This window comes from Lactuca virosa, chromosome 4, assembly GCF_052849685.1.
Source record: "Lactuca virosa cultivar CGN04683 chromosome 4, Lactuca_virosa_CGN04683_v6, whole genome shotgun sequence".
In the NCBI taxonomy this organism is placed as follows: domain Eukaryota; kingdom Viridiplantae; phylum Streptophyta; class Magnoliopsida; order Asterales; family Asteraceae; genus Lactuca; species Lactuca virosa.
Window position 1 is genome coordinate 173,404,102 of NC_136429.1, and position 12,606 is coordinate 173,416,707.

The 12,606-nt window shown below is 35.7% G+C and overlaps 1 long non-coding RNA gene across 2 annotated transcripts; it reads right to left on the minus strand.

The window, feature by feature from the left end:
- Positions 1-213: 213 nt before the first annotated feature.
- On the minus strand, positions 214-1,238 carry LOC145168615 (uncharacterized). Of its 2 annotated transcripts, XR_013741964.1 has the most exons (3): positions 1,002-1,234; positions 736-877; positions 214-647 (listed from the first exon to the last, which is right to left on the minus strand). It is a non-coding gene; the product is annotated as an uncharacterized LOC145168615 (long non-coding RNA). The 2 variants fall into 2 exon arrangements; XR_013741963.1 differs by having other exon boundaries at positions 214-877; positions 1,002-1,238.
- Between the last annotated feature and the right edge of the window lie 11,368 nt (positions 1,239-12,606).

Below are 12,606 nucleotides of genomic sequence, written 5' to 3' on the forward strand. Positions count from 1 at the left end.
CAACCACATCTACTTGTTTAACCATTTCATATAACAACTTGTCAAGCAATTGGAAAATCCACAAAGTAACCACATTCAATGGAAACCAAATATAACATATATTCAATTTCTAAGATTTATTGGGAAAACTATGAAATTAATTTAGAAACATAAACCCACATTTTTAAAATCAATAAATAAAAATTCAATCGCTACTTGCCATTTTACCCATAATTAAATTATATCTAGAGACCCGGGTTTCATCATTCGATCAAGTCCACATAAATGTGATTTCATACAATTAAGATCTAAACCTTTACTTAGAACTGAAAAGAAGGATAAAAGAACCGCCAACAAAACAAGTCTAATCAGATACCTTAAGTGCCCCAAATCAGATCCAACAATCAATTTTTCATACACAATTAAAGAAATCCGTCACATTCGTGGCCGATTTAACTTCGTAGCATTGAATATATTCTTCAGTATATTCGTTAAGAAGTTAGGTTTCTTCAAGCTTTAATTCCACAAAGTCAAGTTCCCAGTGTAGCTCTTGAATTTCCCGCTTGAGGTTTAGAATAACAGAACATTTAACCACTCCAAAATAGAAAGAAAATGTACTTACAAGCGTGCTTCTAGATTGCCTTCTTTTTTCTTGCATCAGAAACCATCTAAAACCAAAGTAAAAACAAAGATCATGAACAAATGAGGAAAAACTCGATTATTTCATCTAATAAATTTTTTCGAGAAAAGTATCACCAAGTCGATGCTCTAAAAAATAAAAGAAACTCCACTTAAACACGTCTTCTTTTCCCTGTATTTGTCTTCATCTATCAGGTCGATTGTTAGCTTAGCATCATCGATTGCAACCTCTTAATTCTTTACAGAGCACCTGAAAAATCTAAGAAAACAAAAACCAATAAGAAACTAAAACCAATAACTATAATTTCAAAGAAGAAGATGAAGGTGGTCGATGAAGTGATTATTAGGATAAATTATAGAAAGAACAGTTAGGTTCATTGTACCCCAGATGAAAGGCGAAGGCAACGGTGACATGTTACTCTATGGCTTTTATAGAGAGAGGGTTTAGAGCGAGAAGTCGTGGAGGAGATATGACTTGACTGGCCGTCCGCCAGTGGCATATGGATAATATGGTTTTGAGGGTTCGGGTAAAATAAAATAGAGAGAAAATCAGAAGTATGAAATGCGGTTGTATCTTGGGGGCCAAGGGTTTCTTGGGAAGCGGGAACATCAGTTGAAGGGCACATCTCTCTCTCTCTCTCTCTCTCTCTCTCTCTCTCTCTCTCCTCAAAAGTTATGATTTATCATCTTCGTATCTTCATTCGCCCAAAACAAAATCTCTAATGTGAAGCGTCCTCCACACTTGCTCTAACTGGAGGAGCGGGGGACTGACAATTGTACCTCACGCGCCCATAACATGTCTTCTAGTTATTTGAGATGCTAACGTGTAAACTCTAAAAATTCATTCTTAATTCATAGATATTCTTCCTAAATTCCTAATCTCTTCTCATATTCCACTTTCCTCAAATTTTAAAGGTTATGGCTTTTATATATATATATATATATATATATATATATATATATATATATATATATATATATATATATATAATGGATAATAATTGTGAAATAATATATTCCCAAAGAACTGACCAACCAACATCGTAAGCTGACCAAAATCAACCCCAGGCTGCTGAATTTAGCCCTCAAACAAAATCAACCCAAGATGACAATTGCCATAACCACGCTGACCAAACTAACAATGACCAAAGTTAACACCAAGTTGACAAAAATAACCGTTTTTCATTAGTTCTATCTATCTATATAAATTTCAATCACACTAAATTGTCAATGATAATAAAATCACTAACGATCCTTTCTCAATTTTAGTGTAACCCTTTAATATACACAATAATGTAAACTGATATGTGAAATATATACTAGTTTTAATCCAACTAATCTAGACAAAAACTAACACATGATAGGCAGTGTACCTAATCGAATAGCAGTTTAGTGCAGATAAGTAGGGTATCGAACACATAGAACAGTAATGATAATTAAAATTACTACTAATGTTAACTAATTTAAACAATGATTAAAAATGGGTTTTTTCTCTAGTTTTACAAGACTAGAAACTTAAATAATCACTCAAACACTTAGCAAGTAATCAATTAACAACTAATTAAAGAACAAAAGATTATTTGAATCAAGAATTTTAAAGAGACTTCCATTTAGATACGATTCACTTACTCCTATGGTTGATTTCGTGGAAAGTGCAATGGATTAATGTGTCATCAATTACCGATTTCTAATGTGATTATATCAATGTTCACTAAACTAATCCTTTAGCAAACAAGTTAATTTAAACAGTGATCAATTGGTTAAACTAGCAAGTTTACTAGTATTAATTTCGAATCATACAAGACTTGTAATGGTGATTAATTCAATTGGTTGATTAAATTAACTTCATATATGGTTGGTCATCATATATAGCTCACACATTAATTTACTTACTTTTCTAATTAATCCTAGGTTTTGTTCAAAACACTAGTCTTACAATCTTGATGGTCACAAAACTATAAGATTCAAGCAATCAAGAAAGATAGTCATACACTCTCAATTAACTTAGTAATTAGCAGAAAAATAATTATCATTAACATATAAGGTTCTTTTAACAAGCTAACATGACAAATAATCAAATCAACATAATCCAAAACCACAAAATCAACACATAGTTGAAAGATCCTCTACTCTAAACGAAAGTATGCTTTTTAGACCATGACTTTAGCAAATAAAAGCATAAAAACGAAATTCACTCTTGCAAACATAATGAAAACAAAGGAATTAAGTAAAATTAAGATAATTTTCCTTAGATCTCTTTAAAATCAAACTTAGAACCGAATTCTGCACTCCACAACTTCCAAAGGATGTCTCTGGCCTCCAAAAGTCGGTAAAAACTTCCAGCATAAGTTAGGGTTTCGAAGGGAAACGATCTATAAATAGATCATGAAAAATGGCGATCCACGGCTTGGTTAATAGCCAACACGCCATGTTCTTCATTAAAAACGCGTATCTGACAAGGCAAGAATCCATCGTGAATCTTCAATACACCACGCCGTGTTTGATGCCAACACGTCGTGTTCTTAAATTCCTTCTTTTTCTTGAAAATCCAAGATCCTAGCTTCCATTCACCAATTCCGCTTCTTTTTCTTTCCGAGAATGACTTGGCTGCTACAAAATAAAATTTCCACCAATTAAGTACCTTTTGTTCAATAATTGACACAAATGCAACATAAAATATTAAGATAATGCATGAGTTATATGACTAAATATGCACATATCAAAATACCCCACACTTGACTTTTGCTTGCCCCTAAGCAAAACTGAATTTTAACAAGCAAATACCGTACAAGACAATCCAAATTGAACCTAGCCATTAAGCCAAGACCGCAATGAATGTATTTGTGTCTAAATTTTCCTAAGAACCTCCCTAATCCAAAATGCTCACAATCTTCATAAACATTTGCTCACTTCTTTTGAACAACACACATTTTATGCATCCCTCCGAATCCATCCCCATAAATCTTTCTTAACCTCAAGGTATTTTTGGTTAAACCCCCAAGTATAGATATGGAAAAATAACCTAGAAAATAAAAATACAATAAATAGCTTAACAACTTTTGCCTTTGAATCTTTGATAATTTGGAGCTCTTCTTCATGATCTTCATAGCTTTGTAGATTCTTTCAAACTTTACAACTCTTTCTTTTTACTCACTTTTTTCACTCGAAACTAAAAATCATAGAAAAAACATATGCTTAAGAAAGGGGATTTAACTTCAACCTTTATTAGTTAGAGGTATTAGTCTAGTGTGCAATGACTACATGAGCTCTCCTGGATACATTTCTGATACACGGGGCTACACATATTGCGTCCCTCAAACTAAGCAAGGTCATGTTTTTGTTCCATGATTTCACTAAGATAAGAAGGCCACAAATACACTATAACATATGTTGGCTCAACCAAACATTTAGGTTCGCATTGAATCATCCCACACAATACTAGCATTGAATCCTAATAATGAAATTTTTTAAAATTACCTTAATTTCCTAAATTAACCTAGCAATTTTTCATGATAATGCAATTTTTCAAAAAAACATACTTGGATTCTAATGTAACCAACCCCTACCCCATACTTAATTTGTATGTTCCGAAATATATAGTGAGGTGTCGAAGTACATTTAGGCCTGGGTAGTGTCAATGTCGAAGTCATGCACTTCGAATGTATGTATTACGTAAGGCAATTTTAGAGGTCGAAGCTCAAATGTTTAGTCCATATGTATTTTTTTTGTGCGTCTGTATCACCCTATAGAGGGTAAGTATAGGAGTCGAGAGTAGGTTTTGGAGCTTTTGTGCTTTACTCTATTGTGTTCATATGTACTTGTTCAGATGCATTAATCGAGCCAAACAAAATTTATTTACATCTATGTTCTTAAAGCTTTCTGTTCTTGATTTCATTCTTAATACTTGATTCAAACACACTATAATTGGTATCACAGCAGGATACAATCAATCATTTCTGGTTTTCTCGTCTTTTTTATAAGTTCTGAATCGTTCTTTCCGATTCAAAAGATTTCCGCACTTTTGATTAAGAAATATAGTTTTATTTGAGTGATTTGTTACGATTCTACAATCTTTTGATTGATTGAGTGTTTTCTGAACATTTTCTGAAAGATTTATCCGTCATATCTCATTTTCTAAATCTTTTTGTCATTTCAGTCCGTACAACAATGACAAATTTCAACATGAACACAATGTCTGGATTTTCTCATCTGTTTTGATCTTCCACTAAGATTCCAATGCTTATTCCAAAGTACTACAAGCAAATGGGCAGATCGCATGAAGGATTACCTAAATGGGATCGATGAGGATCTATGGCGTTGTGTTACGAGTGGAAATTACCATCCAGGAAGGCTAGTACAAATTGGAACTACAAGTTCTCCTACCGATGTTAGCTTGCAAGATGATAAACAAAAAGCTAATGATAAAAAGTGTATTCGTGAACTTCGTTGTGCTCTTCCACCAGTCGTTTACAATTTTGTCCGAGCTTGCAAAACTACTAAAAAGATCTGAAATACTTTGAAGGAAAAGTATCAAGGAAGTGAGAAGACGAAGAAGAGCTTGGTGAAGTAGTGTTTGCTGGAACTTGGGGAATTCAAGCAAAAGGAAAAAGAAACCATCGAACTATACTACGAAAACTTGAATGAGTTGATATTCAAGTGTAATCGCTATAGAGTTACACGCTCAACTCTCGAATACAATCTCACATTTCTGATGGGGTTATGAAAAGAGTGGATGAATATCATCTTGATGATAAAGACTCAACAAAGCTTCGATGGCTATTCATTGGGAGACTTGTATAATGTGCTAAAAGCTCATGAGAGAGAAATCAATGAGATAGCTAAAGAAGGGAAGATGAATATGGGAGGTCCACTGGCCTTGATGTCGAAGGTGTTAGCGAAGGATTTTGAGATTGAGGTTGTTGAGCAAGTTGGTTCTGAAGATGAAGGATTCTTGATGAATTCGGAGGATGAGGCTGTGGCTTACTATTGCAACAATAAAGTGAAAAAGTTCTTTATGAAGCCTTTCAATCCTAAATACAAAAACAACAATGAATTCAAGGGGAACACCTCATCTGGGAAAGGAAATAGAGTGGAGTCGAAGGAAGATAAGAAAGAAAGCACGACTGCTATTAAGAAGGCTGAGAAGAACCTGAAGGGAGATTCTGGGTTCGATTGCAATTACTGTAATGGTGCGAACCATCTGGCAGTTGATTGAATGCTGAGAGAGAGAGAGAGAGAGAGGAGAAGAAGGAGAGAGTTAAATATGAGGCATATTATGTCGAGAGGTTGGAAGAGGTGAGAGCTAAGACAAAAGGGTTGTTTCTGGTTGCGAAGGGAGGTGTTGAAGGGGATAGAACCTACCATATTTGGTCTTCTGGTTCCGACGATAAAGAGATGAGAAACCCCAACCATGGTATAATGTATGCAAGATTCGAAGAGGGCAGTTCAGAAGAGGAAAAAATTACTGGGAAATGCTTCGTGTCAACAGAAGCAGACAAATCTCCTATGACATTGAAGGTACGTTCTCTTCTTGAATCTTTTAACATTCCTTCAAGTTCTTATCTTACAGTTTTATCTAATTTTGATGATACCCTCTCTTATGTTAATGACATGCTAATCTCTGCTAGTAGTGAAGCTGATCGATCAAAAACTTTATTGCTAGATACTCAAAAACATTTGGGGTCTAAAAGGAGTCGAATAGATAGTCTAGAGCTACAGCTGAATAATATTTCTCTAGATAGGGAGTCAGTTAGGTCATACAATGTTATGTTATTGAAACAACGAAATATCTACTGTAACAGTGCTAAAAGAATGTATGCAAAATTAACTGAATTTCATCATTCGTTTGAAATATGCAAAGAGAAACATAGGAAGTTATTTCCTTTATTGGTTTACGAAAGAGAAAAAATAGATACAACTTCATATGATTGTGAAAAGAAAATCTCAAAATTCGATAAAGTCCATAATGATTCTTATGCTTTTGGAATTGTCAGAATGGATGAATGTTTGAATGCTAATGAATTAGTACATATTGTGAATGAAACTCTTACTAAAACTGAACAAATCGAAATTTTGAACATGACTGAGACTTCGACTTTATACTCTCAACAAAATTTTGCTGATATCGAAGATGATTCTGACAATATCAGTGAAATTGAGGAATAGGAAACTGTTGACCACTCTCAATTATATGTTATTAATGTCACTTCAATGGCTAAGGGCCAAAAAATTTGTCATGATTCAATGGAGAAGGTTAATACTGACTAACCCTCTACATCGAAAGTTCATGAATATGACCATGTGGTTGTCGAAGACCGTGAGATTGATAGTGATGAGGATGATGTTTCGGTTGAAACAACTATTCCCAGAGTTGTTGTCGAACAGGTTTATGAGGAAACAGAACAATTCGCAAAGGTGATGAAAGAGAAGGGTCCTCATTATCTTGAATCCAACTTCGTTGTTTATCTGAATTTCAAATGCACTGATGAATTTGTGTTCCCAAATCAATTGTTTGTTACCACTGGAAATGGTGACAAAGTGCATCCTAAAATCAAAAAAATAGTTGACGAAGACAACAAAGCTGCAACAAAATAAGGGTTCTTTTCTAATCAAAGCACGGTTGAAAATACCCTAAACAAGAACTCAACGACTTTTCAAAGACAAAAACCGAAATGAGTTTGGGAAGTTAAATCTGAAAAATCAAAAGCTGATGTTCAACCAAATGAAAATATTTTGCAAAATCAAAAGACAAAAGCACAAATTTTTAATGAGAATGGTCAAAAAGTTGCAAAAGAGGAAGATGTTTCATGTCAAAAGCACGAAACAAAGTCTATTGGAAAAATGTCAATATTTTTCAAATACAAAAAGTTTTTAAGTAAAACTCATCTGAACATGTTAAGACGGTTTCTCAAAATAAGACTTTTGTTCAAAATAAGTCCACTCAAAAGAAAAATGATTTTCCAAAGGGTAAATCTAATGTTCACAAACCAGTTCGAACACCGATTGTTCAAACACAAAGAAATGAGAATTTTGTTCAAAACCAACGTCGAAGGAATTTTGTTACAAATCCTCAAAATGAAAGGTTTTCTCAAAAAAAATTTCAAAGAAATGTTGTTCAACATAATGAACAAAGAAATTTCAATGATTTCAAGGTCAAAGAAATTTTTCACAAGGACAAAAGGTTTTTCATCGAACATCGGTTGGTTATAACAAGCAATATCTAAATCGGATTCAAAACTTTACTAAACCATCTTTTCCAAAATGAAATGTCAAAAAATTAGAAGTAAAAGGACAAAAGGTTTTTAAGCCAACATGTGACATCCCCATTTTCACGGCCAGAAAAGACCGATTTGTTTATGCTTTATTTTCAAATCAAAGTAACTTTTTAAAGAAAACTGTTGCGGAATTTGTCCCCAGAAAAACATGATAAATAAGTTATCAAGGCATTTCTGAAGAAATGTATTTTATTCATTTTAAAACTTTGGGATGTCACCGTCAATACAGAACCATAAGCATATACAAAACTTACATTCATTTACACTAGTGATTTACATCTCCTTTAATCTCTCAGTGTAATGTGGCTTCGTATCGACACCTCTGATACAAATAAACTGAGTGGGTCAGGTTGGGAAACCTGGTGAGTACATAGGGTTTTCAACCCACAATAATAAAATTATTATGTTTTATCATCAAACAATTAACCCAATTTCCCATCCCCATTATCTTCTTTATTTCTTAAGGATCTACCCTAAGATTTATCTGCCACTCATTCCAAAGGAATTTTCCTAAGGAATAGGCACGAAGTACATCGTCGCCAGGGTTTATACAACATGCACTAAATCCATAGTTGCCAGGGTTCATCCAACGGGTGCTAAGTCCATAGCTCATTTATCGACAATATTATTTTCGGGAATCCACCCGAAATACATGTCAATGGGTTTTTAGAGTGCATCGGGTGAACATATCGTTCACAACACCTACAGGTTGCGAGCCTGCTAGTGTTACACAGACCGTCTAGAATAGCCCATGGTTTTCATCCATACTCTGCTAAATGGCGGGGCCATCACTTGGGTCATCGCTTGGCACATCGCTTGGCTCATCGCTTCTCACCATATTTTACCACTCATATATCATCGCTCATCATTCATCTCATCTTTCATCGCTAATCATTTATCTCATCTTTAATGTACCCATCTTTTACCCATCATATATATAGGTATAAAATACATATACAGTTTAAGACAAATAAAACATGTATATTTTTGTTCATCCAACATAAATATCAAGAACACAGCTAATATGCACACATAACACATAATTTATATATAAAATATTTCATATCTATGTGTAAGATGAAAATAATATGCACTCACTTGTAGCGTGTTTTAATAGAATCTATCTAGAAACGGTCAGCGGTTCGTGATCACCAGGCTCGGGAAGCGGAAACGGCCTTCGGAAACGAGAGAGAATGCAAGTAGAAAGTGTAACTAGCCTTAGGGTCGAAATGGCTATTTATAGGCTGATTTTTGGTTTCTCACGTCATGAGAATCAATGCTCATGTCGTGAGCCATGGATGTATCACCTCGTAGCTTCGCCATGTGTCCCTAGCTTCGAATGGTGTCCGTTTGACTCCTCACGTCGTGAGAAATCATGCTCACGTCGTGAGTTTTGAATGTAAACTTGCCATCTGAATTCTAGCCATAAAAAGTGGCGTTTTGACTCCTCATGTCGTGAATTTCTATGCTCACGTCGTGAGCTCAGTCAAATTAGGGTTTCTGACACGTGTCATGCTCTCAGACAGCTGCATCTTCGGATGGTCATAACTTTTGTATACGAGCTCCGTTTTTGACGTTCTTTATATCCACACGAAGGTAGAGACGTACTCTACAACTTTAATTTAGAACTATAGGGCTAAAAAGTACTCTATCGCAAACTCACTTTTTACGATTCTCGGTGTCGTGCCGGTTTTGTCGCGAAACTTCGACAGGTCATAACTTCTTCGTTATAACTCGGATTTCAGCATTCTTTATATGTACGGAAACCTTGTGACGTATACTACAACTTAGTTAATATTATTTATTATAAATAATCCTCTATCAAAAATTCATTTTTGACGCTTATCGTCTCTAAATTGACTAGCCCAAATCTGCGGGCGCTACAATTATCTCCCCCTTAGGATAATTACGTCCCAGAATCATCAACAAAATAGGGCTTGTATAATGACTCCATGCATTATATCTTCATCCTAGGTAATAACTATAACTTCTATGTTCCTTCGAATCAATATCTAAGTCATGGACTTCTTGACTGCAGGCGTGCTAAATATTGCACCTGCTCTTTATCCTATGTTGGACTTTCAATCGTAACCTTCGAGTTACAAAATAGATCCTTGTTGGAGACTCCTACTTCTTCTTAAACAAACTTATCTTAAGAGAATTTCTTTACTTCGATTATCGTAACAGACCTATGGGTCATGTTCTAATGACCTCTCGTCGTATGATGCACTGCCTAGACTCAAGTCTTTTAGAGTCAAGTTTCTTACTTTAACAACGATCGTGATACCTATATTGATCGCTTTGATTATCTTCCACTTCAATCGTCCAGTTTAAGTCAAATGCTACATCGATCTTGTTTCCCCGAACCACGTAACATACTCATCTTAGTCGGACTCGATTCGATATGAACTCTAGGGTCAGAATAACAATCATCTTCTTTGTCATTACCGAAACGATGGCAACGACATACATGAACAAAATGGAATCAATTACTAGCCTCTTGGTAACCTTGTGACTTTTCCTGATCCAAGTGCGAGTCTTGTGCTTCCGGTAGTATAGGCCTCTACTATCATTCACACCTACTCATACTCGTCCCAAGTATTGTCTCGCAGTTTTGCAAGTCACCATACAAGAAAATCACATAACAACTTAACACACCAGATAACAAAACCAAGTTTTATATTACTTCTTGAAACGATTACACAAATGTTCAAGTTTAACCTATAATATGCCTTTAATAGGCTACACCACCGGATACTATTTGCATGGCTACTTCATATCCTGATCTCCAGATATTAAGTCCTTACTTCTAATTCCTTGGGTTGTTATTTGCTTCATCGAGGATCATGTGGAATGCCCTTGGCCTTGGTGGTGCATTTGGCCTTGTTGCTTCATTTTTCTTTAGGCAATCTCTAGAAATATGCCCTTCTTTGTTACATCCGAAACATACCTTCTTGTTGAATGTGCACTCATTGGCGTAATGACCAGACTTTCCACACTTGAAACATATCACCTCTTCGCCACATTTTCCAAAGTGTTTCTTCTTGCACTTATAGCACCATCTTGCTTCACCTCCTCCTCCTCCAGACTTCGAGAATTTTCTCTTCTCGTTGGACCTTGAAGATCCTTCAAACTTCCTCTTCTCTCCTGCCTTATCTCTTTCTAGACCTTTTTCTCTTATTTGGGTCTCTACATTCTTAGCTGCTCTAACGACTGTCTTCAAAGTAGTCTCCATTTTGACCGTTGGTCCAAAGTCTGTTGGCATTTCGTTAGCAAAACCTATCTATCTTGGAGAGCTCAGTAGGCACCAAGTAGGGAAACAACTTCATCCTCTCGGTGAATGCGGTTACATACTCATCAATACTCATCTTCCCTTTCTTCAGGTTTTGAAACTTGTTGTATAGGTCTATCAGATATATTTATGTAACATACACGTTTTGAAATCGTGTTTTAAGTAAATAATATTATGAAATATTATATAATTATGAGTATCGAGTTCTAACGGATAGTTTTACTAGAAAAGAAGTAAAACTATGTTTAAATTCAATCGGAAAATATTGGAAGTCTTATGAGATTCCAATTAAAAGACAAATATCGAAATTTAACGAAAATATGAAATTTGAAATAAGTAAAATTTTATTATTGAAAGTTGTAGATAATTTCATTAGAAGCATTTAGGCGAAAACCTCATCGAAATCCGAGTTATAACGAATAAGTTATGACCAATCGAAGATCCGCGACAAAACCGGCACGGCGCCGAATGACGTAAAAAGTGAGTTTTTGATAAATAACTTTTTAGCCTTAGTAATCTAAATGAAAATCGTAGTATTCGTTAAACCGAGAAGTTCGATAAAAAGAACGCCAAAATCTGACTTCGTATGAGGAAGTTGTGATTTTTCTAAGTTTCACCTTAGCAGTAGACAGCTAAAAACTCGAATTTTAGATCGAGTGATTTTTAGCCGACACAACCTAAACGAGAATTGAAGATCTTGTCAATAGTAGTACAACGGTAAAAAGTCTGACGAAAACGGATGTCGGATGAAGAAGTTATGAATTTTAACGGATTTACCAATCCCGGTCTGTTAAAAATAATAATATTAAAAATAAATTCAAAATTAGCCGGCGAATTCTAAACGAAAGTTGTAGAATATATTTCCGCCTACGCGTGCATATAAAGAACGTCAAAAAAGGAGTATGTATGAGAAAGTTATGGATTTTAGAAGATTTGGCACAATTTCCGAGAAACCTCGCAAGGATAAGGCCGATTTCAGTGAGTCATGCGCACCACGTGTCCGAGCCGAAGACCCAGCCGATCACGCGTCGCCTTCTGATTCGTCCGAACAGCGGACCAATGCGCGTCCGACGCGCCTCGCACCAGGTGCCTCGCGTCCGAGCTTGCTTCCGTGACTCTCGCATCCGAGCCAGCTGCTTCGCTCCGCGGACGCCGCGTGCCTTCGCGTCCTGATGCCACCTGCCCTCGCTGACTCACCCCTCTCGGCCGATGACTTCAGATCTCACCCTATAAATAGGAGGGCTGCGAACCCTCCCGAGTAAAATGGGAAATTAGCCATTTTCACCCCCTTTTTAATATTTTTATTATTTTGACATCCCCCGAAGCCCCGATATCATTTTTAACACCCGAAACACGCCCCGAAGTGCCCGTGAAGCCCGATAAATTTATCTTTTCGGTTTCAAGCTCTACCTTTGCAGAGCC